Source organism: Lithobates pipiens, unplaced genomic scaffold (genome assembly GCF_037356315.1).
Source record: "Lithobates pipiens isolate NorthernLeopardFrog02 unplaced genomic scaffold, aLitPip1_a1.2 Scaffold_18, whole genome shotgun sequence".
Taxonomy (NCBI): domain Eukaryota; kingdom Metazoa; phylum Chordata; class Amphibia; order Anura; family Ranidae; genus Lithobates; species Lithobates pipiens.
The window spans coordinates 524,000,774-524,025,007 of NW_027507758.1; the positions used below are offsets into that span (position 1 = coordinate 524,000,774).

Consider the following 24,234-nt stretch of genomic DNA (forward strand, 5'->3'; position numbering starts at 1 on the left):
GTTTTAGCTAACGGAAATATAGTTACTAGGAATAGACATGAAATTACACATTTTTCATGTACTCCATTTAAAACCTGTTGGAGGCACCATTCCTAGCACTGACACCAATGATGGGGTACAATTCCTTCCACTGACACCAATGACGGGGAACTATTCCTTCCACTGACACCAGTGATAAGGCAATATTCCTTCCACTGACACCAATGATAAGGCACCATTCCTTCTACTGACACCAATGACGGGGCACTATAACTTACACTGATACTAATGGTGGGGCACTATTTTTTCCACTGTTACCAAATAGGTGACAGGGATGAGCTCAGTGTTCGACTTGAATGCATGTTCGACTCGAACATCGACCGTTCGTCTGTTCGGCGATTTCAGAACTTTGTGAACCGTTCGTACCAAATTCGTGTGGCACGAACGGCCCACAATGCACTACACTATCGCAGTGCATTGCTGGCTCATGATTGGCCAAGCATGCATTGTAACCCCGCATGCTTGGCCAATCACAGCGCCAGTAGTGAGGAGAGACATAATTATAGCTCACAGGGTTTAGTACACACCCCACACTATATAAGGCTGCCAGCGCGGCGGCCTTGTGTAGTGTGTTCCGGCATGCAGGGAAAGAGCTAGATAGGCAGGGACAGTGTGTTCTTTTCTCAGGCATCTTAAAGTTAAAGTGGTGTTGTGTACCTCCAGCACAGTATACACCTGTATCTACCTGTATCTACCCTTTTATTGCTGTTTTTCTCTAATTAAGGCATCTGCAGGAGTTAGTGGGTGTTGTGTGCCTTCAGCACAGTATACACCTGTATCTACCCTTTATTGCTGGTGTTCTCTAATACAGGCATCTACAGGAGTTAAAGTGGGTGTTGTGTGCCTCCAGCACAGTATACACCTGAAGATACCCCTTATTGCTGGTGTTGTCTGTTGCATATCTTGCATATTAGCCTTTAAAATTAGCACTTTTGATTTCCAACGTTCGAGTCCCATAGACTTTAATAGGGTTCTAAAGTTCTTACAAATTTTTGGTCCGTTCGAAGGTTCTGGTGTGAACTGAACTGGGGGGTGTTCGGCTCATCCCTACTCAATGATCAGACTTGTCCTGACACCCCCACCTCCTGCACAGCCTTTCACCCTGGAAGATCAGTGTGCTATTGTTTCTCTTCCCCTAGCTCTTGTGCAGCTGAGAACACAGGGAATATGATCACTCATAAAATGTCAAAAATACTTTATTTATGTTTTTTAATATCTATACACAAACTGTTTTGCCTCTCATTTCTATTTGAAACTGAATGGGTTGTTTTACAAGGTGATCGTTTACGTATACTTTAATGACAACAGAAGTGAGGTAAAAAATAGACTGCAAAGGCGCTACTTTGGCGCGTGTAGGGCAGTCAATTGAAGTGAATGGACTATCCTATACCGTTTATGTTATGTAGATGCACTCCTGGTTAGAAGTTCAGGGAAACACAGAGCAGGGGGATACAGGAAGGGGAGATTGTAACAGTAAAAAAGTAACAATGTGGATACAAGAGGGAAAATAAAGTAATTGTCTGATAGCTGAGTGCACAGTGTAGTACAGGACGTCTGTACAGTACACACTAATCAATCACTAGGGGGCGCTTGTCTCAGTGAAAGAGGAGACTCTCCCGCTGTATTACATATCAGTATAGAGCACAGCGGACCCACTACTACCACCCCAGGCCCTGCCCACTGGCTCCGCCCTCTACTACTTTCTAGCAGCACCGCTCTCTGGAAGGAAAGCTTTTGGGCTGTACCAAGTATAGCCACTATAGGGGAGCATTTCTTATATACAGAGTTATTTCCAGCAACATGGGCAATTTTATTCATAGTTAAACTCTGATCCTGTAAAATTATTTTACGGTCATAAGAATATATCTTGTATATTCTCCCTAGGTCTTCGTTCTTATAGTGCCCATTTTCTGGAGCACACCTGACACCCCTATTGAAGTCTTAGTTCGCTCCATTGTAATATTCCAATTAGCAGAGCTCGCTGTTGGTCGGCTGGCCGGTTATCTCCTCCTTACTATGCGAAGTGCCCCCCCCAGCGGCCAGCCGTATGAACCATTGACAGCCGCGACTCTGCAGCGCCTGTGTGCAGCCAGCCGGGGAGGGAGTGAGCTCTGTACTGTGTGTGTGAGAGAGAGAGAGAGAGAGCGCGGCTCTTCTTCCTCAACTCCCCGGTGTAGTGTCATCAGTGTGATCGGAGCCTAGGGCAGTGTGCACGCCCCGCCCGGCATTTCCTTATTCTGCCCCCTCATGAGGAGCTTATGTGAGCGGACTGGCCGGGCTGTCACAGCGGATCACATCTGCGGAAGAGAGCCGACTACTGAGTGACAGTACCGAGGGACAGAGTACGGAGTACTGACGAACAGAGTACTGACAGTACCGAGGAACAGAGTACTAACCGAGTACTGACAGTGTACTAACAGTACCAAGGAACTGAGTACAGAGGGACAGAGTACTGAGTGCTAACAGAGTACTGAGGAACAAGTAGAGGAAAGTTCGGGGTGAGACTGAGAGGAGCGCCCAGCACACAGCCGGTGAGTGCCCGACCTACCGGGAACTTTACTACTTATTGCTATGCTCAGGGGCCCCTCCACCTATCAAGGACCCTCTGTGTACTGGTGGCCCCTCCATGTACAGGTGGGCTCCATGTACTGGTGGCCCCTCCGTGTACGGGTGGGCTCCATGTACTGGTGGCCCCTCCGTGTACGGGTGGGCTCCATGTACTGGTGGCCCCTCCGTGTACGGGTGGGCTCCATGTACTGGTGGCCCCTCCGTGTACGGGTGGGCTCCATGTACTGGTGGCCCCTCCGTGTACGGGTGGGCTCCATGTACTGGTGGCCCCTCCGTGTACGGGTGGGCTCCATGTACTGGTGGCCCCTCCGTGTACGGGTGGGCTCCATGTACTGGTGGGCTCCATGTACTGGTGGCCCCTCCGTGTACGGGTGGGCTCCATGTACTGGTGGCCCCTCCGTGTATGCGTGGGCTCCGTGTGCGGGTATGCCCTCCGTGTCCAGGTGGGTGCCGTGTCCTGGTGTGGGCTCCTCCGTGTCCTGATGGGCACCTCAAGTGAGTTTGATTTTCCCAGAATAGATGGAGGCACTCCTACACATTAGGAGCTCATCACCTACTTTCTACTACTTGGACTGATCTATTCCACAGAGAGTCATCTGGTGCTGGTAGATGTCTGAGTTACATTTCCAGAGTCGTACTGACCCCTCACACATCTTATTGTCTGGTTGTACAATCTGTAGTAGGTCAGATCTCTAAAGCTGGCCATACATCACTCAAATTTGGCTAATATTCAAGCCATGGCTGACACCACCTGGCTCAACAAACTTCAGTATAAAACCTGAAGGAGCTGGACGGAAAAAGTCAGCCAAACAGTGAGAGCAGCCAATCAGCTGGAGTCACTGTGCGAGTATTCTGACAGCTGTGGGTGCCGCTGTGAGACTACAATAACTGTCAGCTGGATATTCATCCATTCATGTTGTTTAGACGAGGGAAGCCCACCTATGCAGAGTGCCATCCTACTTATTACTGTTCCTTAAATGGAAGGGTAATGGTAAAATCAGGTTATAAAGTATTTTGAGTGTTAAATACTTTACTTGTGTGATTGCAGCCAGAAAATGGTCAGAATTGTTGAGTGTGATCAGTATATCAAGTCTGTGCAGTGAACTTTCCCCATCAGTCTTCCTCTAGATTAGGAAGGTTCAACTGTGCTATCCTAGGGTGTTCCCCATTGCCCTTATTGTGGATGATCCCAGCCTTGTGTATATTGTGGACAGTCCTAGTCCCAGGCTTGTCCTTATCGTGGACCATCCCAGTTCAGCCTTGTGGGGTTTGCAGGTGCTAAAATTGCCCTTTAGCTCCAGATCACTTTACATCAGTCGTATCTGTAAGTGATTTAGAAGACTTGGTCCTTAAAATGCTTTGCAATCCTGGACTGCTAGTAAAAGTTCCTGCAGAATAGTGTTTCGGAGCTCATCTGTCAGTGGCGTCTTAGCTTTCTAATATTTGTTGAAGAGCACCATTAACAAAGTAAATCCTCGAGGTTCTATGAAACCTACACTCGTGTGAGGATCATGCTGGAAGTCTGTAGGCAGGATTGTGTGTGTGATGGCCCTGGATGACTGAAATACATCACTAAGATGCCCAAATTCATTTTAAAACGTTTGCTTCTGTGACTGTATACGATGTGAACAAAACATGATCATCCTTGAGGGAAAAGTAGCTGGACTGGTTGGGTGCATGAAATATACGGCATAGTGCATTTAGTGCATAGTACACATAGTGCAATCTGGGGGAGATTTACTAAAACTAGTGGCTATAATGCCCCATTGTTGGTATTCAAGGGAGGAATAGTCCCTATCATTGGTGTCTTTTTTTGGGTAATGGTCCCTCATCATTGGTGTCTTTTTTTGGGTAATGGTCCCTCATCATTGGTGTCTTTTTTTGGGTAATGGTCCCTCATCATTGGTGTCTTTTTTGGGTAATGGTCCCTCATCATTGGTGTCTTTTTTGGGAGAATGGTCCCTCCATCATTTGGTGTCTTTTTTGGGAGAATGGTCCCTCCATCATTTGGTGTCTTTTTTGGGAGAATGGTCCCTCCATCATTTGGTGTCTTTTTTGGGAGAATGGTCCTTCCATCATTTGGTGTCTTTTTTGGGAGAATGGTCCCTCCATCATTTGGTGTCTTTTTTGGGAGAATGGTCCCTCCATCATTTGGTGTCTTTTTTGGGAGAATGGTCCCTCCATCATTTGGTGTCTTTTTTGGGAGAATGGTCCCTCCATCATTTGGTGTCTTTTTTGGGAGAATGGTCCCTCCATCATTTGGTGTCTTTTTTGGGAGAATGGTCCCTCCATCATTTGGTGTCTTTTTTGGGAGAATGGTGCCTCTTGGGGGGGGGGGGGGGGGGGTGAGGAATGGTCCCTCATTATTGGTGCCTCTTGGGTAGGGAATGGTCCCTCATTATTGGTGCCTCTTGGGGGGGGGGGGGGGAATTGCCCCTCATTATTGTTGTCTCTCGGGAGGAATGGTGCTCAAGAGCCAGATAAAGGCAGCAGAGGACCAGATCTGGCCCGCCGGGCGCAGTTTTGAGACCACTGCCCTAGAGGATCCAGAAGGAATATTTTTCCCTTGGAGCAAATTGCACTTTTTTTTTTTTTTTGCCTTCCTCTGGATCAACTGTTGATTTCTATATGGAGGTTTTTAAAGAGGAAGTAAACCCTGGTGAGTTTACTTCCTCTTTCATTCCCTGCAAAGGCAAAGCATAATGGACTACTATGCATCGCATAGTAGCCCATTATGTGTCACTTACCTGACACAGGAGCCAGCGAAGTCACCGCCGCATCCATCTTGTTGGTGGGGTCTCGCAGCTCCGCCGCTGTCACTCGGCGAAGCCGCGATGACGTCACTCCCGCGCATGCACACGGGAGCCAACACGTGCGGCAGCTCCGTCGCTGAGAATGCCGCGCTCAGTGCGCCTGCGCGCCACTGTCTACGGCGCATGCGCCGTAGACAGCGGTGCCCGTTTTCGGGCAAATATCTCCTAAACCATATAGGTTTAGGAGATATTTCTTGGACCTACAGGTAAGCCTTAATCTAGGCTTACCTGTAGGTCAAAGTGGTTTACAAGCACTTTAATGTGTTCTTTTTTTTTTTTTCTGTTGGTTGAACTAGATTGATTTTATGTGTTTTTGTTTTTAACCTAACCGAATCAACACTAAATTCATACATAATACTGTTGTTTAGATGCTCTCATCTAGTGTGTTTGTGTTCTACCTCAAAGCACAAAAAAGATATATAGTAGACAAACCCAAACCAGTGCTATGGTTTTCTGTACTTTGTATTGTCATGTTCAGTTTGGCTGTAATTGGTCCCAGTGGTACAGGTGTCGGGGGGATAAGATTTGTAACGCACACATGTTGCATATGATCATTTGAAAGCCCGAAATTAATTTGGGATCCTGTATGGATTTTTTGAATGCTGTCTTCGGCGTACTAGCAAGCTCTTTTTATTGAATGATCGCATAAACAAGCAACATTTTGGACCATGTATCACCAGGCATGTAATAAAGGGTCCATTGTGTCATGCCTGTTAAAGAAAGGGTCCCTCTGCACTCCCGAAACTTTGCTTCTTCATGCGATTTGTGTCGTAAAAAGAGCTGTGCACCTTTGACACTTTGAAACAAGCTTGTTGGTTTGCTGGTGTGTGTGTGTGTGTGTGTGTGTGTGTGTGTCTGTCTTTTTTTTTTTTTTTTTTTTTTTTTTTTTTGGGGGGGGGGGGGGGCGGCCAGCGTCGGTAAACACCCCCCCCCCCCCTTGCGCACTCACTGTCTGCCGGTCAGTGGCTCCAGTGTGCCCTCCTCCAACATGGTGGTTTCTGCATCCTAAATGGCGGGGAGGAGATTTAGCGTGAAAAGTGTGAATTATCATTCGCTATCATCGCACAACCTGGGTGGAATCTGAACCCCGAGCCCACCCTTTTATTGAAGCCTCAAATCGCGTGCCATTAAAAAAACACCGCCCCCCCCCCCCATTGGAATCCGTAGTCTGCGCCCTGTATGTAGCTAGGGGAGCTGCGCCCATGCTCCCCCAATGGACAGGCCGCCACTGCTACATATCTTATCCATGTTGCTGAAAGTCTTGGGGGGGGGGGGGGGGGGAGTTAGTGGGAGGCTTATGGTCAGGTGGTCTCTCTTTAGGGGGCCCTGCCTAGTACTTCAGCAGGTCCCCAAAAAATTAGGTCTGCCTGGTTTTGGCTGGGTGGACCATGACTACCCAGTCCTTGTCAGGAATCTTGTGCCCTGAAGGCTCAGGGCAAGGGTCCTCTTTACTCAGTCGGACCATCTGGTAGACCTTATGCACTTTATTTTTTTTTTTTTATGTGCTCACTTTTTATTTTTTTTGCTCCTGGTGCTAGTTGTATGTAGGGAAAAAAACGGAATGTGGCTGCCCTGTAACCACATGCAAATTTTTAGGGATTAAAGCAGGTGGCGGGGAGGTGGCACCTCACTGCCTGTCAGATGTCCTCTGAAATGTGATCCACTGCGGTTGGCTTCTCAGGGGGCCTCACTAGTGTAAATTAACCTTTTTTATTTTATTTATTTATTTATTTAATTTTAGCATAAGAGACTTTTGGCTTTATTTATATAGTATATTCTATATCAGTGTGTTGTCACTGGCATCTTTGGGGTTAACCCCTTCCTTTGCTCTCGCTAAACGTGCCCGTGCTGAGGGTTAAAGCAGATGATCCCGTGCCATACAAGAATGTTTAATCAGCACCAGTGCAGCAATTGTTAACCAGCTCTTCCTGTCACCAGCTTAGGAAGGGTGATTGAGGTCATTCAGTCTTGCAGAGTTTTAAATTGGACCGCTGTGCAAAGAATTAGCCGGTTTCTCTTTCACTGAGCTTTATTGTATAGCGGCGATGGAGGGGTTCCCTTCTGAAATGTCTGCGCTGCGATTCTATGAATTGCTAGCCCTCCTTGCCTCGCTGGTTAGGTTTTATATAGCAAGCTGCAAATCCATTTTCATTGACTGCAGCCAGGCGAGAGGGAATTCCTGTCAGAAGCCTGCAGTCTGTATTTTAATAATTTTGGATGAAAAAAGGTTTCCTGTTTTTAGAATGTACAATTTATTGTACTAGGTAAGGAACGTTTGTATAGAAATGCTGGCATTGGGAGCTTCTGTTAACTACAGGGTGACATGTCCACTTCAATAGTAGTAGTGCTGGTCATTGAGCCTGACAAGCAGTCTGGCATCTTCCTTCATAATGGATATAGCAGGCTTCCATTCTTTATTCAGGTTGTAGAAAGACTTATGTTTGGCCTCTTCCAATCTTTAAACCCCTTTTCACACCTGTGTGACTTAACGTGCTGCCATGCGTGGGTATTTGGGGGATCGACCCATGTTTTTGGCTCCTTAGGCTTCAGTAGTAGTGCATGAAAAGCGTACATCAAAAAAATGCACAAAAAGATTGCATGAAAACGCACAGCCAAACTAAGACCCTCGGGGCTGCTCTTGCCAATGGAATATTCTGAGTAGAAGTAACATGTTGACAATTTTGCTTTTTGAGGGTAAAAATATTGCTTTTGAAGAAAATCACTTTTTTTTTTCTTTTTGTTTTCCTTTTTTTATATTGTTACTAATATCGTTAGTAATTTTTCTATTTCAGCCTTCAGTGATGGGAATTTCATAGCTTAAACACAGTGTTCTCCAAACTGCAGTAGGATGTGGCCCTTTGCCTTTATCTGGCCCTTAGCTCACTGTTCCTCCCAATGACGCCATCGATGGGGCATTTTCTCCTTCCATAGGCTAGTCTGTCCCCCCTAAAGTATGAAGGACGGTAGAGCTGCACGATTCTGTCTAAAATGACAATTTTGTTTGCTTAGAAGATAGATCAGGATTCTCGCAGCGTAACATCATCTTTCACATTAAAACAAAAAAATGGGACTAATTTTACTGTTTTTTTTTTTCCATTGAAGTGTATTTTCCCCCCAAAAAAATGCGTTTGAAAGATCGCAGGGAAAGTACAGCGTGACATAAAATATTGCAGCAATTGACATTTTATTCTCTAGGGTCTCTGCTAAAATATGTTTTGGGGGTTCCAAGTAATTTTCTAACAAAACATTGATTTTACCTTAAGAAACAAGTGTCAGAAAAAGATTTAGACTTTAAGTGGTTAAACTTCCTGCATTTAGTTGTTTAAAGCGGTAGTAAACCCGCACATTTTTTTTTTTTTTTTTTTTTTTTTTTTTAACCTGCAAAGCAAAAGGCATAATGAGCTAGTATGCACCGCATACTAGCTCATTATGAAATACTTCCCTTAGAACGAGGCCCCGACATCTGGCCCGATCCACGCCGAGGGAGCTGACATGCTCCCTCGGCGTTTCTTCCTTGTATCGCGGCTCCGGCGCTGTGAGTGGCCGGAGCCGCGATATCATCACTCCCGCGCATGCGCGCGGGAGATTTCAGTCCGGCCGCTCGGCCGCTGCCGGATTTTGACGGCGAGAAACCCCTTGTGCGCATGCGCCGCTGCAGTCAGCGGCGCATACCGAGGGGAATATCTCCTAAACCGTACAGGTTTAGGAGATATTTTTTTTTTACCTACAGGTAAGCCTTATTATAGGCTTTCCTGTAGGTAAAAGTTAAAAATGTGGGTATACAACCACTTTAAAAACTTGTCAGACTGCTCTTATTTTCTTCTTTACACACAGAAGTTTCCCTTTGATCTAAGAAGGAAGTTGGTTACAATGTTTCATTTTAATAACTTGACGACTGGCCCGATGTTTTCTTTTGACAGCTGAGTGAGCAGATAAGTCTCTCCACATGTTATCTGAAAGAATCGGCAAACTGCAATAGAGATTGTCAGAGGGGTTGAATCGAGATCACAATTTTTTAACGATTAATTGTGCAGCTCTAAAGGACAGTAAGGGTCCTTTCACACGGGGCGGATCAGTTCTGATCCGCCCCGTGGATATCCGTTTGCTCAGCGGGGATCACTCCGTCGATCCCCGCTGAGCAGGGAGATGACAGCTCCGTCTCTGCACACTGCGCAGGGACGGACCTGTCACAGCGCCGCTCTCCCCTATGGGAGATCGGATGACGACGGACCACAGTGCCCGTCGTCACCCGATCCGATCCGCAGACGGATGGAAAAATAGCTTTTTCCTCCGTTACACTTTTTCGGATCGGAGCGGGTTGGATGTCAGCGGACATGTCACCGCTGACATCCGACGCTCCATAGAGCTCTATGGAGCACCCGTTCAGGTCCGCCTGAAAAACTGACAGGCGGGCCTGAACGGGACGTCAGTGTGAAAGAGGCCTAATATGGCTCTGTTTAGAAAGTGTGGAGACCTCTGTGCTAGTTAAAAATTCTTTGTACATTCGATACCTGAGTCCCATCTTGACCCAGCGATGTTGCAACGAGAGACTTGGCTGTCTGGGACTCTCCCTCCTGATTGGCTCAGACACACAGTGGACACCGTTGGCTCCCGCTGCTGTCAGTCAGTCAGTGAGTCAGTGAGTAGATAGAGGGGGTAGGCCATACTGCGGCTCCTTGTCTGGATGCACAGAGCAGAGGCTCCAGCCAGGGCAGCATTAGACCCCTTTCACATATATAGTGTTAAAAATAGTGCCTGCAATCTGTCCTCAAACAGCTGCTCCATTGTCTCCAGTGTGAAAGCCCGAGGGCTTTCACACTGGAGTGGTGCGCTGGCAGGGCATCAGGAAAAGTCCTGCCAGCAGCTTCTTTGGAGCGATGTGTTTACCGCTTCTCCCCCGCTGCTCCCCATTGAAATCAATGGTGCAGCGGGGCTAAACCACCGGCAAAACGTCGCTTTTGCAGCGCATTGCCGGTGGCTTTAACCCTTTCCCGGCCGCTAGCGGGGGTTAAAAGCACCCCGCTAGCGCCCCAAATGCACTGAAAACTCAGACGGTAAAACGCAGCTAAAAACATCGCCGTTTTACCACCGACGCTATGGGTGGGAAAGGGGTCTTACTGAACTGGTTGCTAGGATTCTGGCAGCTGACCTGGCCACCTGCGGCCTAGCAACCAATGACAATGCACATTGTCACTGGTTGCTAAGCTGCAGGAAACTGGGGTGCAGCATCATTGGTTAGCAGGGCTTGTACCAGCTTTTGAATGCTTCCAGGGTAGAGGATGGAGTGCAGCATAGGCCGCATAAGTTAGCGGCTGACCTGGGCATGCTCCTGGGAATGTCTATGGGAATATGTGGGCATGGAGTCATGTTCAGCATTTTCCTGAGGCTTACTGATGGGGTTAAGGCTGGCACTTTGGTACTTGTGGGTATCAAAACACTGTACACGGTTTTGTGCACTAGGTGAAGGTTTAGTGGGTATTGGAGGAAGCCCCCCTTATTGGATGCTGAGTACGGGCCCATAATTCTAGGAAAAGATGTTGAGTACAAGCTGATTTGTTCAGCCTCCCCTTCCATATGGCTGCTTGCCATGCTTCTAGTGTATGCATAGGGTGAACAAGCGCCCGTAATGTGCCATTCAATTTGGGTTCAGTTATTTAGCATGCATTCATGATGAACTTGGCATTCTAAAAATACCGTACTGATGAAAGCAGCTCGCAGTTCTGTGGCATTATTGCAGAGTAATTAGCAGCCGTAGCCACTTCCTCATCAGACTTTTATTGAAGTCTCTCTACTTAACCTTTGCCCTTTTTTAGCGGCTAGGTTGTAGAAAGTGATTGGTGCTCACGTGTGGCGTTAATGTTTCACTTTGTACTGTGTGTAGACTGTCACATAGAGCGGCCAGCTCCGGTGACGCAGGAGAGCAGTGTAGCTATAATAGGACCTGAGCGCCTGATAACAGATTATTAGTGTGGAATTGTTGCAGTGTATATATTACACATTATGGGATGGCACAGGTTTTATTCTGAAGGTTTATGCGCTCTTGATCTGCCATTGTATATGGGGTTTAATAGATAATCTCTTCAGGAAACAAAATATAACTGTAATCCACCAGCTTTACAGAAAAAAATCTTTATGGAGATATATATATATATATATATATATATATATATATATATATATAGTCCCCGGTCATGTAATACCATGAATACATAAGTGTGGTCTGTGTTCGAGAAAAGCCGATACCGCTTACTGCGGTAGAATTTGCTGCACATGTAAAGACTGGGCAGGACACAAATCTACATGCAGCGCAATGAAAACATATGTTAAGTGATGGTATTGCAAATAAAATAAAATATAAAAAAAACAAAAAAACAGTAGCTGTGTAGAGGAATACTTACCGTTTTGGATAGGTGACAGCTCCAGTCTACGCTTTAGCAGAGATAATGCCACTGCAGGTATCCTCCAAATCACTTCTGGGGATGTCGAGCCTCACCTCTCCCACTACTTTCTGTAGTTCCAGCTACCAGTTATAGGACACTATCAGTGGCCGTAGCATGGCACTGCAACTGAGTGAAGATTGAAGTCTCTACTTTCCGGAAAAGTAAGTATTATCCATCCTATACAGGCTTTGTGTGGTAATTTGCCTTAGATGAGGATCAGATCACAATTTAAGTCACAGGAATAGACTAACACAATGTGCTTAACCACTTCAGCTCCAGAAGGTTTTACCCCCTTTATCACCAGGCCATTTTTTTACTATAAGGCACTGTGCTACTTTAACTGGCAATTGTGCCATCATGCAACACTGGACACAAATTAAATTGCTATCTTCTAATATAAAGTCTTCATATAATGTATAATATATCAAAATTTGTGTCTTTTATAGTGGGACTGAGATAGTGTGGTGGAAAATGTGACACTAATGCAGTGATCAGTGCTAATAATATACACTGTCACTTAGAGCTGCACAATTAATCGTTAAGAATCGAAATTGCGATCTTTTTCCCTTCCCGATCTTTAAAACAGCATTTCACAATTCTTTCTAACAAGTGCAGGGAGCTCTCACAACTGGGAAAAAACCCTTCAGGCAGCCTGTCAAGTTTTATCACATGCCAATAAGTAGAAACAAAGTATCTTTTCGTTCTTTCTTCGAAGGATGGAACTGCAGCGTGTAAATGAGGGAAGTTTAACCATTTAAAGACCAAACCTTTTCTAACATTTGTTTTTTTTTTTTGTATAATGTGAAAGATGTTACACCGCGGGAACGGAATGATCTTTATTCTAAGCAAAAAAATTGTGATTCTCAGTTTAGCCCAAATTGTGCAGCTCTAGTGTCACTGTACTAATGACATTGGCTGGGAGGGGGTTAACATCTAGGGCGATCAAAGGATTGTGTGTGTGTGTGTGTGTACTGTGGGCTGCTTTTACTAAGCAATATGCCAGTTTTTACTCCCTGCTTAGCAAGGAAATTATAAAGTGAATTGCTGTCGGTAGAGAGCCCTGTGTTTACCTACACAGGGTACGCTTCTGTCATTTGCTCAGCCAATCGGTGGGTTCGGGCCAGAAGCCAACATTCGTGCTGTAGGGAATGGCAACACCGCTGGGGTGGCAGCCACGCACTGGTGCACACCCTAACCTTAAATACAAAATGTACAGGTACTTGATTCAGTGCAGCAAGAGTGCTGTGGGTAGTCCTGAAGGAGTTAATGTGATACTGAGGGCCGGTTCACACTGCAGGCGAGGCGAGGCGACTCCGACTTGCCTCGCCGCGACCTGCCGCGGCCTCAGCGGCGACTTGCAAATGACTTCTGTATAGAAGTCAATGCAAGTCGCCCCGAGGTCGCCCAAAAGTAGTACAGGAACCTTTTTTCTGAGTCGGAGCGACTCGAGTCGCTCCTCTCAGAACGGTTCCATTGTACAGAACGGGGGCGACTTGCGAGAGCGAGGCGAGTCGTGTCGCCTCGCATCGCCCGCTGTGTGAACCGGCTCTAAAGGCTTGTGTTATTTAAATAAACAAAAACAAGTATGTCATACCTACTCTGTGCAGTGGTTTTGCATAGAGCAGACTGGATCCTTCTCTTCTCGGGTCTCTTGCCAGCTCTCCTGGGCCCCTCCCTCCTGCCCAGTGCCCTCACAATAAGCTGCTTGCTATGGGGGCACCTGAGCTGCAACTCCGTGTGTCCATACAAACACTGAGCCATGGCCTTGCCCCCCAGTTGGCTCACTCGCTTTTACAGCAGTGACAGCCAATGGAGCTGTTTCAGCCAATCAGTAGGCAGAGTCCCAGACAGCGGAGTCTCTCGTGCAATATCGATGGATCAAGATGGGCTTGAGTATGTATTAGGGGGCTGAGGGGGGCTGCTGCACACAGGTGTTTTATCTTCATGCCTAAAATGCATGAAGATGAAAAAAACCTTCTGCCTTTACAACCACTTTAAGCTGACAAAACACAAATAATTCTAATTTCTTATGTCTTTATTGAACACACCCATTAAACATTCATGGCACTGGAGGAAATAGTGAACTCAGACTAATTACTTCAATGAAAGCTAATTGTAATCATTAGTTTTCACACCTGGAGTCCTATTCATGAAAGTTAATTTGGAGATGTGGTTTAGAGCTACTTTGATTGGTAAAAGACACTCCGACATTTTATTGTTGCTATTCAAGAAGCATCAGCATGGTCAGGCTAGGCAGCGTGCAGGGCACCCACAGTATTCACAAGACAAAAGTCTGCCTCCTCCAGATATGATCTCTGATATTTAAACCCTGATGGGTTTACTTCCTCTTTGCCTCCCTGCAAAGGTAAAGCATAATGGGCTACTATGCATCTTGCCTGACACAGGAGCCAGCGATGTCACCGCTGTCCCCTGTAGTCCGAAGCGCCCATCTTCTTCCAGGTATCGCTGCTCTGGCCACTCGCAGCGATGACGTCACTCCCGCGCATGCGCACGGGAGCCGCCACTAACGGCATATCGTTGTTAGCAGCGGCATGCTGCTTACGGCGATAGTGAGCCTGCGTGTCGCTGTCTACGGCGCATGTGCCATAGACAACTGTCACTGTCTTTTAGTAAATATTTCCTAAACCGTGTAGGTTTAGAAGATATTTTTTGGACCTACAGGTAAGCCTTATTCTAGGCTTACCTGTAGGTCAAAGTGGTTTGTAAGGGTTTACAACACTTTAAGTGGTTGTAAAGGCAGAAGGTTTTTTTATCTTAATGTATTCTATGCATTAAGATAAAAAGCCTTCTGTGTGCAGCAACCTTCCTCGCATACTTACCTGAACCCCCATCTGGATCCAGCAATACTGTAGGAGTGTCTTGGCTGCCCGGGACTTCCCTCCTCATTGGCTGAGACAGCAGCACGGTGCCACGTCAGTCAGCCAATGAGCAAAGAAAGGGGGTGGGGCCGTACCACGGCTCTGTGTTTGAATGGACATGGTGCTGTGGATCGCCTTGTGTTTCCCCTTTAGCAAGCTGCTTGCTGTGCGGGTACTCAACAGGAAGGGGGGGTCAGGAGCACCGAAGAGTGCTGGGCTGCTCTGTGCGAATCCACTGCACAGAGCAGGTAAGTATAACGTGTTTGTTATTTTTAACAAAACAAGACTTTAGCATCACTTTAAGAATGGAGGGGGGGGGGGGGATTGGAGGGGGATCTGTGATAAGGAGACTGTGTGATTGGTGGGGTGGGGAGATATATAATTCTGCTAGGACTGTGGTATGAAGAGGGAGGACTCTTTTGTATAGGCTGCTTCTGATGTAATGTTAAGGTAGTTCAAAGGGTTGAAAGTATTTATTTTTTATAACCTTAATGCATTCCCTCATTAAGGCTTGCTATGGGGCACACAGAGAAAAAAGGAGCTGGCAGAAGGGGGTGGGGGGGGGGGGGCTGCTCTTGTGCAATATCGTTGCACAGAGTAGGTAAAGCTGGCCATAGATGGGTGGAAATTTGAAGTGAAAATTCCTAGGGGGGAAGTTTGTTCATTTTTCTAATCATTAGTGGGTCAAATTGATGTTTGTTTTGTGATAAGAATATTCAAAGATGCAGAATGGATTTATTTATTTTTTTCCTCCTAACTGTGGTTTTCGTTCCGTAAACTCCATTCATTCCAAAATCGCATTTTGCAAGAAGGCAAACAAAATATTTTAAAGGACAAATTAATGTTCTGAGAATTTATACACATTTTTCATTTTGAAATTCTATCCATCTATGGCCAGCTTTTGTAGGAACAAAAAATAGGAGCATTTTACCATCTATCACTTTAATTTTATCATTTTATTTTGTGCCCTGTTCTAGAAAACAGATTTACCATTCATAAGTAACATTTGACTTTTTTTATAGATAGATAGATAGATAGACTGGAGTATCTTGAGATTTTGCATACTTAAAAAGTCCCTCAACTGAGAAAGAAACACTGCTCTAGATCTCTATTAAAAGCTTCCAAGAGGACAAGCTGCTGCTGTTTCAGAGGTATTCCTCCTCGAGCTGTTGTCCCATTTGCATACACATAATGCACACCGCGCCAAACACAATCTTCAACCTTCAACATTCATGGTTCCATTTCTAGTATATCTATTACATACATTAGGAGATTTAAAATATGACATACAAATAATAGACTCATCTCTGTTTTTAAATGTTTTTTTTTTTTTTTTATTCCATTTACCTTGTTCACAAGTGTCAGTTAGTGTGGAATGAAAAAGTTGACGTATGTTGATGTACATGGCATTACAAATAACTGGTATGTATGTGCTTCTCTCCAAGCTGGAGATGTCGGAATTCCAGAACGTCAGAACTTGTTCCTCTAAAGCTGGAGGTGGACAAGTAGCTACAAGTTCTGCAGTTGTATGACCTAGATGAGCATGATGCAGAACAACCCAACTAATAGTGACCTAATAGTAATTGTAGTAAGATAAACATCTCCATGAGAAGAATTTCCCAGTCAGCCTAAATATTCAGAGGAGCTGTAGACATTGTTGTGAATAGGGGGGATCTTTGTGCTGCAACAGAAATGACCAGCAGCAGCATAAGCTTCACGTGGCTGAACTTGCTTTCCTTGATTTTGAAGTGATTGTAAAGTCGCAGGCATGTAAAAGAGAAGTATGGGATGTGTTTGTTTTTTTTTTTTTATAATCGTGATTGCCTAGGTGGACACAGCATCCATCTGAACTAATGGTCGCTTGTTTCTTAGGGCTCCCCAAGCAGAGAGCTGGTGACTGTCAGTCAGCAGCTCTGTTCTGCCCCACCCCCCTCACTCAATGCAGCGCTGGGCTCTGAAAGGGGTGGGAGCGCCGGGCTCGGGCTCTGTCAGTCCAGGCATGTGGGTGGATCCCGACTCCATTGTCGCAATCTCGCCTGAGCCTGGACTGGCTCTGTGACATCAGCAGACCGCTGACTTCAGCCTGCTGAAAATTGGGTCCCAGGAGGGCAAAACAGACTGCACTCCTGTGATCCACAGGAGAAGTACAGTGTTCCACCCAAAAGTAGAACATCTGCTTATGTTCCCAATCCCTGCCCCCATTCCCCCCCCCCCCCCCAGCGCTGTCTCTAAAAGGTGCCAAATGTAGCACCGAAAGGGGGAACAGGAAGTGGCATAGATACCCGTGGGTGGCATGGGTATCTATGCCTGCAAGGGGGAGCAAAATACCTGTAGCTGGACACCGGCGGCAAATAGCGCCCTGTTGCAATTCAGTTTGCATAGGTAGCAAGTCACTCATTCATTCGTTCATTCAGTAATCAGGCCTGGGTGTGGCAAGTGAAATGCAGCTTTCCAAAAAATCGTGGTTAATCGCAGTTCATTCATGATGCATGGGAGGGGGTAATTACTTTTTTACATAGGGCCAGGCAGGTTTCAACAGCTTATTTCCCTTAATGAAATAATAAAAAAAAAAAAAGCATTTTGGATTTACTCAGGTTATCATTTTGTAATATTACAATTTGTTTGTTCTAAATCATTTAAGTGTGAGAAATATGCAAAAAAAAATTCAATCGGGAAGGGGGGGTAAATACTATTTCACACAACTGTATCTCCTCTCAAGCGTCGCAAAAAAAAAGGTTTGTTTGTAGTCATTCTTAATAACTGAGATCCCGAGACCCCTTATTAGCTTTGTTGCCCTTCTTTGGTTCTCTCCAGTTCCAGCACATCCTTTGAGGAGCAGTGACCAGAACTGGATGGCATACTCAAGATGCAGCTGAATGAGACACTTTAAGACACAAATTATAGTTTGTCTTGAGTAAATACCCTTTTTAATGCATGCTAATATTCTTCTTGTGTTTTTGTTGCGCTTTCCATTAATTTCAGTGGTGAGGTGCAGGACTCTTAAAAGGGCAACTGAACTACAACTTATTGGCGTGAAGAGCTCTGTAGGTCATGCATTTTCCTTCTGCTTTTGGTAAGACAAAAATGGAAGAAAAACTGATCAGTGTGGAAAGGCCCTTTCTAATATTGTCAAATATCAGCTTCCCTATTTCATTTCCTTATAACATCTTAGCCCTTTAGATTTAAATCAATTACCATGTGTTTAGGATGCCTGCCTAGACCATGTGTTGATATTGGCCAGCTCCAGTGGCACATTGGTGGTGAGTAGTGCTAATAGAAAAGGGCCAATCTCCGCTGCTGATGTGATAATTGTGTGGTAAATCTCCTCTGTTTGTGGTTTATCACAATGAAGAGCCTAGTGTTAGTTAATTAAAGGGCAAGTCCCCCAAAAAAATCATATATAAATACAGTATCTAAAAACCACAAGTTTTATTTATACAAAAATCTATTCATTTAAAAAAAAGGGTCGCCGAAACATATCGGATCAACGTTGTCAACATGTAATATGACTATTCTGTGCAATCTGATGTGTATGGATCAACATGTTTTGCCCAAATGAGGGGCTTCTTCAGGACCCGCAATTTAAGACTAGTAAATCTAATAACTGGTAAACAATACAAACAATGCATTAATTGAACATAGTAGTACATAAACATATGAAATGCATGCATGACAAAGTAAATCGTAAAGCAAAACCTATTTTTTTTTCTTGCTATATCTGGTGAGCAATGTCTGACTGGAAGGAGTGGGTGGGGTGCATTTAGTACCACGTTTGATAGCAGTGTTTCAGAAGACTTGGACTCCTTTTTTATGTCTGTATAATTAAGCTGGGAATAACAAAACACACAAACTGGTAAATTGATCAGTATTTGTCTTTGGTTGTTGCTGATTAATTTTAGTTGGCACTTAAAGTTTGGGGTCCTCCATCCTTAAATAGAACTTTCTCCATAATTTTTGTTTTTGCTGTTTGTGTGTTGCTTTGCACATTGCCAGCTAAGGCCGTCATTTTTATATGTACAACTTAAATTAAGAAACGCACACCAACATAATTTGGACTGCTTTATACAGTCCTAGCCTTGAAACCGCCTGACATTCCTTTTCATTACAAAATAAATTTCAAGGCACAATGGTTTAATTAGACGGCCAAAAACTGACGTCAACCATTTAGAAAGTTTCTGTTGTCTCCCTATTCTTTCAGAGTTCACGTACACCTTCTGAATTTATAGATGGCTTTCTCCACTGGCCATCATTCTGAGGTTCAGGTGTCTAAAGTATACCCACCGTTTGCCATGATGCCAGTTTATTTTGCATTACAAAGCAAAGAGAGCTGAAAATAATTAACATTTCTGAAAATAAAAATCATTATGGCAGAGAACACATGCATTATTGATGAGTGAATTGACCCCTGTCTCTATTTACAAGGAATTTCTTACCTTTTGCAGATAGCTGATGGTAAAAGATTATTGTATGGGAGGAAATATTCATTGTTGCCTGCCCCCCCCCCCCCCCCAAATCAGTGATTACATAAACTTGATGTTCAAAATGGTCTCCTGCCATGCTACTTTTACATGCTTATTGCCATAGTATATGTAAGGAAGTTGGGTTGTGGGAGAATTGGATGCAACAACTTCCCAGCAGACTTTCTACCCTCTCCCCTGTCTCAGCAATTTTAGTTTTAATTATTATTTCCTAAAAGATCTTCACTGTTTGGCCTGTCCAGTTCTGCACGGCTCCTGTCTGAGCTCCTCGCAGCTGGACCCGTGCCTCAATTAACTTTAGTGGAAACCCATCTGTTGGTTAATACTGCTTTGGATGGGCTTTCCATTGAGGTGATGCAGGTCACAGCATGGACATGCAGGTACAGCTTTGGCAAAGGCTCTGTGGCATCAGATGGGCCAGAAAGAGAAGAACTCGTAATGGCATAATATCAGGTTGTAGAGAAGTATAACCTATACCAGGGTGTATTTGATTTAAATCAAGTCGATTTTAAAGGGACATGGCGGCAGTAGGTGAGTGGATGCCCGCTAATAGGTGCTGCTGTGATGGATCAGAAATGACAGGTGCTCTTTAAATGTAAGGACTTAGTCTTGCTGGTAATTAGAATCGGTAATATTTGCAAACAAATCAAAGTTTTTCTATTTTGAATAGTAAACTGTCAGGTTAGTAAAACGCGTTGAACTGATTCAATCGTACAGTTTGAAGTGTACATAGATTTGCAAAACAATGTCATAAATGAATATTCCTGAACTTTGGTTTATCTCATGGTTACTATGACATTGTGTGACTGCATCAATGCAGTGCATGTTATCTCAGCTTGCAGAGCTTTGATTAATTGAATGAGTTTACCAAAAATGTAAATATTGCAGAATATACGGCCTCCTGCTACATAACTAAACTTCATTTCATGCTGAATAAACTAAATGATTAATATATCTTAAATAGAAAACTATCTTTAGCTAGATGTTTACTCCAAAAGCATTTTTATTAAAATAAATTTGATAGAAATCAAAAAAATCTTTTTTTTTAATTTTTTTTGTTTGTTTAATCCTTCCTTTATGTCCACCCTGACCTATAACGAAAAGTGCTCGGGGGGGAAGGAAGGGTCATAACTGAACCAAGAGTACAGAAGGTTTTTCACCTTAATGCATACAAACCATTAACCACTTGCCGACCGCCTCACGCCGATGTACGTCGGCAGAATGGCACGGGCAGGCATAAGCACGTACATGTACGTGATTTGCCTCCCGCGGGTCGGGGGCCCGATCGGGCCCCCGCCCGGTGCCTGCGGCGGTCGGTTTTCGTTCGGGAGCGATCCCGGACGAGGGGACGGCCATTCATTCATGGCCACCCCCTCGCGATCGCTCCCGACGAATGGAAATCCCCGGTGACATCACTTCCTCTCCTGTAATGTAAACACAGGAGAGGAAGTGATGTATTCTCTCCTCCGTGTCGGTATTTTTCGTTCCGACACGGAGGAGAGCGGATCAGTGAGTTGCACCAACACATCCCACACACAGTAGAACATGCCAGGCACACTCACACCCCCCCTTTACCCCCCGATCACCCCCCCAATTACCCCTGCCCCCCCAGTCACAGTGACAACAATGTCATTTTTTTTTTTTTTTTTTTTTTTTTTTTTGCATTGGTGTCATTTGTGACTGTAATAACTGTTAGGGCAGTTAGGGTTAGCCCCCTTTAGTTCTAATGTACCCCCCTAACCCCCCCAATAAAGGTTTAACCCCGTGATCACCCCCCGTCGCCAGTGTCACTAAGGCTGGGTTCACATTGCAGCGGTTTATGAGAACGAATGTGATTCGCACCGCACTGCAGTGCAAATCACATCCGATCTCTGTGCGATTCGAGTTCAGCCATTCGCCGCACCCGCCGCACCCGCCACACCCGCCGCACCCGCCGCAAATTCGCACGGGACCCTTTTTTTGGCCCGCAGCAGAATCGGATCGCATGGGTGTTCACACCATGCGATCCGAGTTTGCAGATCGCACTGCGATATGCGAACTGATCTGGGGGTGTCAGTAACATTTCACTGACACTCCCAGCAGTTCGCATAGGGCAGTGTGAACTGCCGCCGGGAGGCATGCGATGCGGGAACCCGCCGCGGATTCGCGGCGTTTCCGCATCGCTCCAGTGTGAACCCAGCCTAATAAGCGATCATTTTTCTGATCGCCGTATTAGTGTCACAGGTGACGCTAGTTAGGCAGGTAGGTATTTAGGTTCGCCGCAGCTTTTTATAGCGCTAGGGACCCCCATATACTACCGCATAAAGCCCCCTGATTGCCCCCTAGTTAACCCTTTCACCAGTGATCACCATATAACTGTTACAGGTGACGCTGGTTGGTTAGTTATTTTTTTATAGTTTCAGGGCACCCGCCATTTATTACCTAATAAAGGTTTAACCCCCTGATCACCCGGCAGGTGTCATTTGTGACTAATAACTGTTAGGGCAGTTAGGGTTAGCCCCCTTTAGTTCTAAGGTACCCCCCTAACCCCCCCAATAAAGGTTTAACCCCGTGATCACCCCCCGTCGCCAGTGTCACTAAGGCTGGGTTCACATTGCAGCGGTTTATGAGAACGGATGTGATTCGCACCGCACTGCAGTGCAAATCACATCCGATCTCTGTGCGATTCGAGTTCAGCTATACAGATAGTATGGCTGAATTCGTGTCGCACCCGCCGCACCCGCCGCAAACTCGCACGGGACCCTTTTTTTGGTCCGCAGCAGAATCGGATCGCATGGGTGTTCACACCATGCGATCCAAGTTTGCAGATCGCACTGCGATATGCGAACTGATCTGGGGGTGTCATTAACATTTCACTGACACTCCCAGCAGTTCGCATAGGGCAGTGTGAACTGCCGCCGGGAGGCATGCGATGCGGGAACCCGCCGCGCATTCGTGGCGTTCCCGCATCGCTCCAGTGTGAACCCAGCCTAATAAGCGATCGTTTTTCTGATCGCTGTATTAGTGTCACAGGTGACGCTAGTTAGGCAGGTAGGTATTTAGGTTCGCCGCAGCTTTTTATAGCGCCAGGGACCCCCATATACTACCGCATAAAGCCCCCTGATTGCCCCCTAGTTAACCCTTTCACCAGTGATCACCATATAACTGTTACAGGTGACGCTGGTTGGTTAGTTATTTTTTTATAGTTTCAGGGCACCCGCCATTTATTACCTAGTCTCACTAGTGTACCCCTAAATTTAGGGGTGTCTACTTTCTAAAATGGGGTCATTTGGGGGGGGGGGTTTGTGCCATCTTGGCATTTTATGGCCTTCAAAACTGTAACGCCCTTAGAAAGCCTGAAGGCGGTGCTTGGTTTTTGGGGCCCCGTACGCGGCTAGGCTCCCAAAAAGTCCCACATATGTGGTATCCCCGTACTCAGGAGAAGCAGCAGAATTTATTTTGGGGTGTCATTTCACATATGCCCATGGCATGCGTGAGCAATATATCATTTAGTGACAACTTTGTGAAAAAAAAAAAAAGTTTGTAATTTTCCCGCAACTTGTGGCAAAATATAAAATATTCCATGGACTCAACATGCCTCTCAGCAAATAGCTTGGGGTGTCTACTTTCTAAAATGGGGTCATTTGTGGGGGTTTTGTGCCATCTTGGCATTTTATGGCCTTCAAAACTGTAATAGGTAGTGAGAAGTGAACTCAAAAAATTACGCCCTTAGAAAGCCTGAAGGCGGTGCTTGGTTTTCGGGGCCCCGTACGCGGCTAGGCTCCCAAAAAGTCCCACATATGTGGTATCCCCGTACTCAGGAGAAGCAGCAGAATTTATTTTGGGGTGTCATTTCACATATGCCCATGGCATGCATGAGCAATATATCATTTAGTGACAACTTTGTGAAAAAAAAAAAAAAGTTTGTAATTTTCCCGCAACTTGTGGCAAAATATAAAATATTCCATGGACTCAACATGCCTCTCAGCAAATAGCTTGGGGTGTCTACTTTCTAAAATGGGGTCATTTGTGGGGGTTTTGTGCCATCTTGGCATTTTATGGCCTTCAAAACTGTAATAGGTAGTGAGGCGTGAAATCAAAAATTTACGCCCTTAGAAAGCCTGAAGGCGGTGCTTGGTTTTCGGGGCCCTGTACGCGGCTAGGCTCCCAAAAAGTCCCACATATGTGGTATCCCCGTACTCAGGAGAAGCAGCAGAATTTATTTTGGGGTGTCATTTCACATACGCCCATAGCATGTGTGAGCAATATATCATTTAGTGACAACTTTGTGTAAAAAAAAAAAAAAAAATTTTTTTTTTGTCATTATTCAATCGCTTGAGGCAAAAAAATAAAATATTCAATGGGCTCAACATGCCTCTTATCAATTTCCTTAGGGGGTCTACTTTCCAAAATGGGGTCATTTGGGGGGGTTTTGTACTGCCCTGTCATTTTAGCACCTCAAGAAATGAGATAGGCAGTCGTAAACTAAAAGCTGCGTAAATTCCAGAAAACGTACCTTAGTTTGTAGATGTGACAACTTTTGCGCAAACCAATAAATATACAATTATTGATTTTTTTTTTACCAAAGACATGTGGCTGAATACATTTTGGCCTAAATGTATGACTAAAATTGAGTTTATTGGATTTTTCTAATAACAAAAAGTAGAAAATATCATTTTTTTTCAAAATTTGCGGTCTTTTTACGTTTATATCGCAAAAAATAAAAATCGCAGAGGCAATCAAATACCATCAAAAGAAAGCTCTATTTGTGGGAAGAAAAGGACGCAAATTTTGTTTGGGTACAACATTGCATGACCGCGCAATTACCAGTTAAAGCAGCGCAGTGCCAAAGTGTAAAAAGACCTCTGGTCATTTACCAGCAAAATGGTCCGGTCTGAAAGTGGTTAAGGTGAAAAACCATAAGGCTGTAGAACCACTTTAAAGCTATCCCTTGCTTTTAATAGAACCAAGTCCATATCCTCTATCATCCTTCCTCACAGCATTGACATTATAAGAACTTTGCAGATTTCTTGCAGCA

The 24,234-nt window shown here is 45.1% G+C and overlaps 1 protein-coding gene across 2 annotated transcripts in view; it reads left to right on the forward strand.

The window, feature by feature from the left end:
• Positions 1-2,082: 2,082 nt before the first annotated feature.
• HPCAL1 (hippocalcin like 1) overlaps positions 2,083-24,234 on the forward strand; it is a 328,942-nt gene continuing 306,790 nt past the window's right edge. The window contains exon 1 of one of the 2 annotated variants that reach the window (XM_077488773.1): positions 2,083-2,570. The gene's annotated coding sequence lies outside the window, so the exon portion shown is untranslated. The remainder of the gene's footprint in view (positions 2,571-24,234) is intronic. The other variant, XM_077488772.1, reaches the window with a different exon arrangement.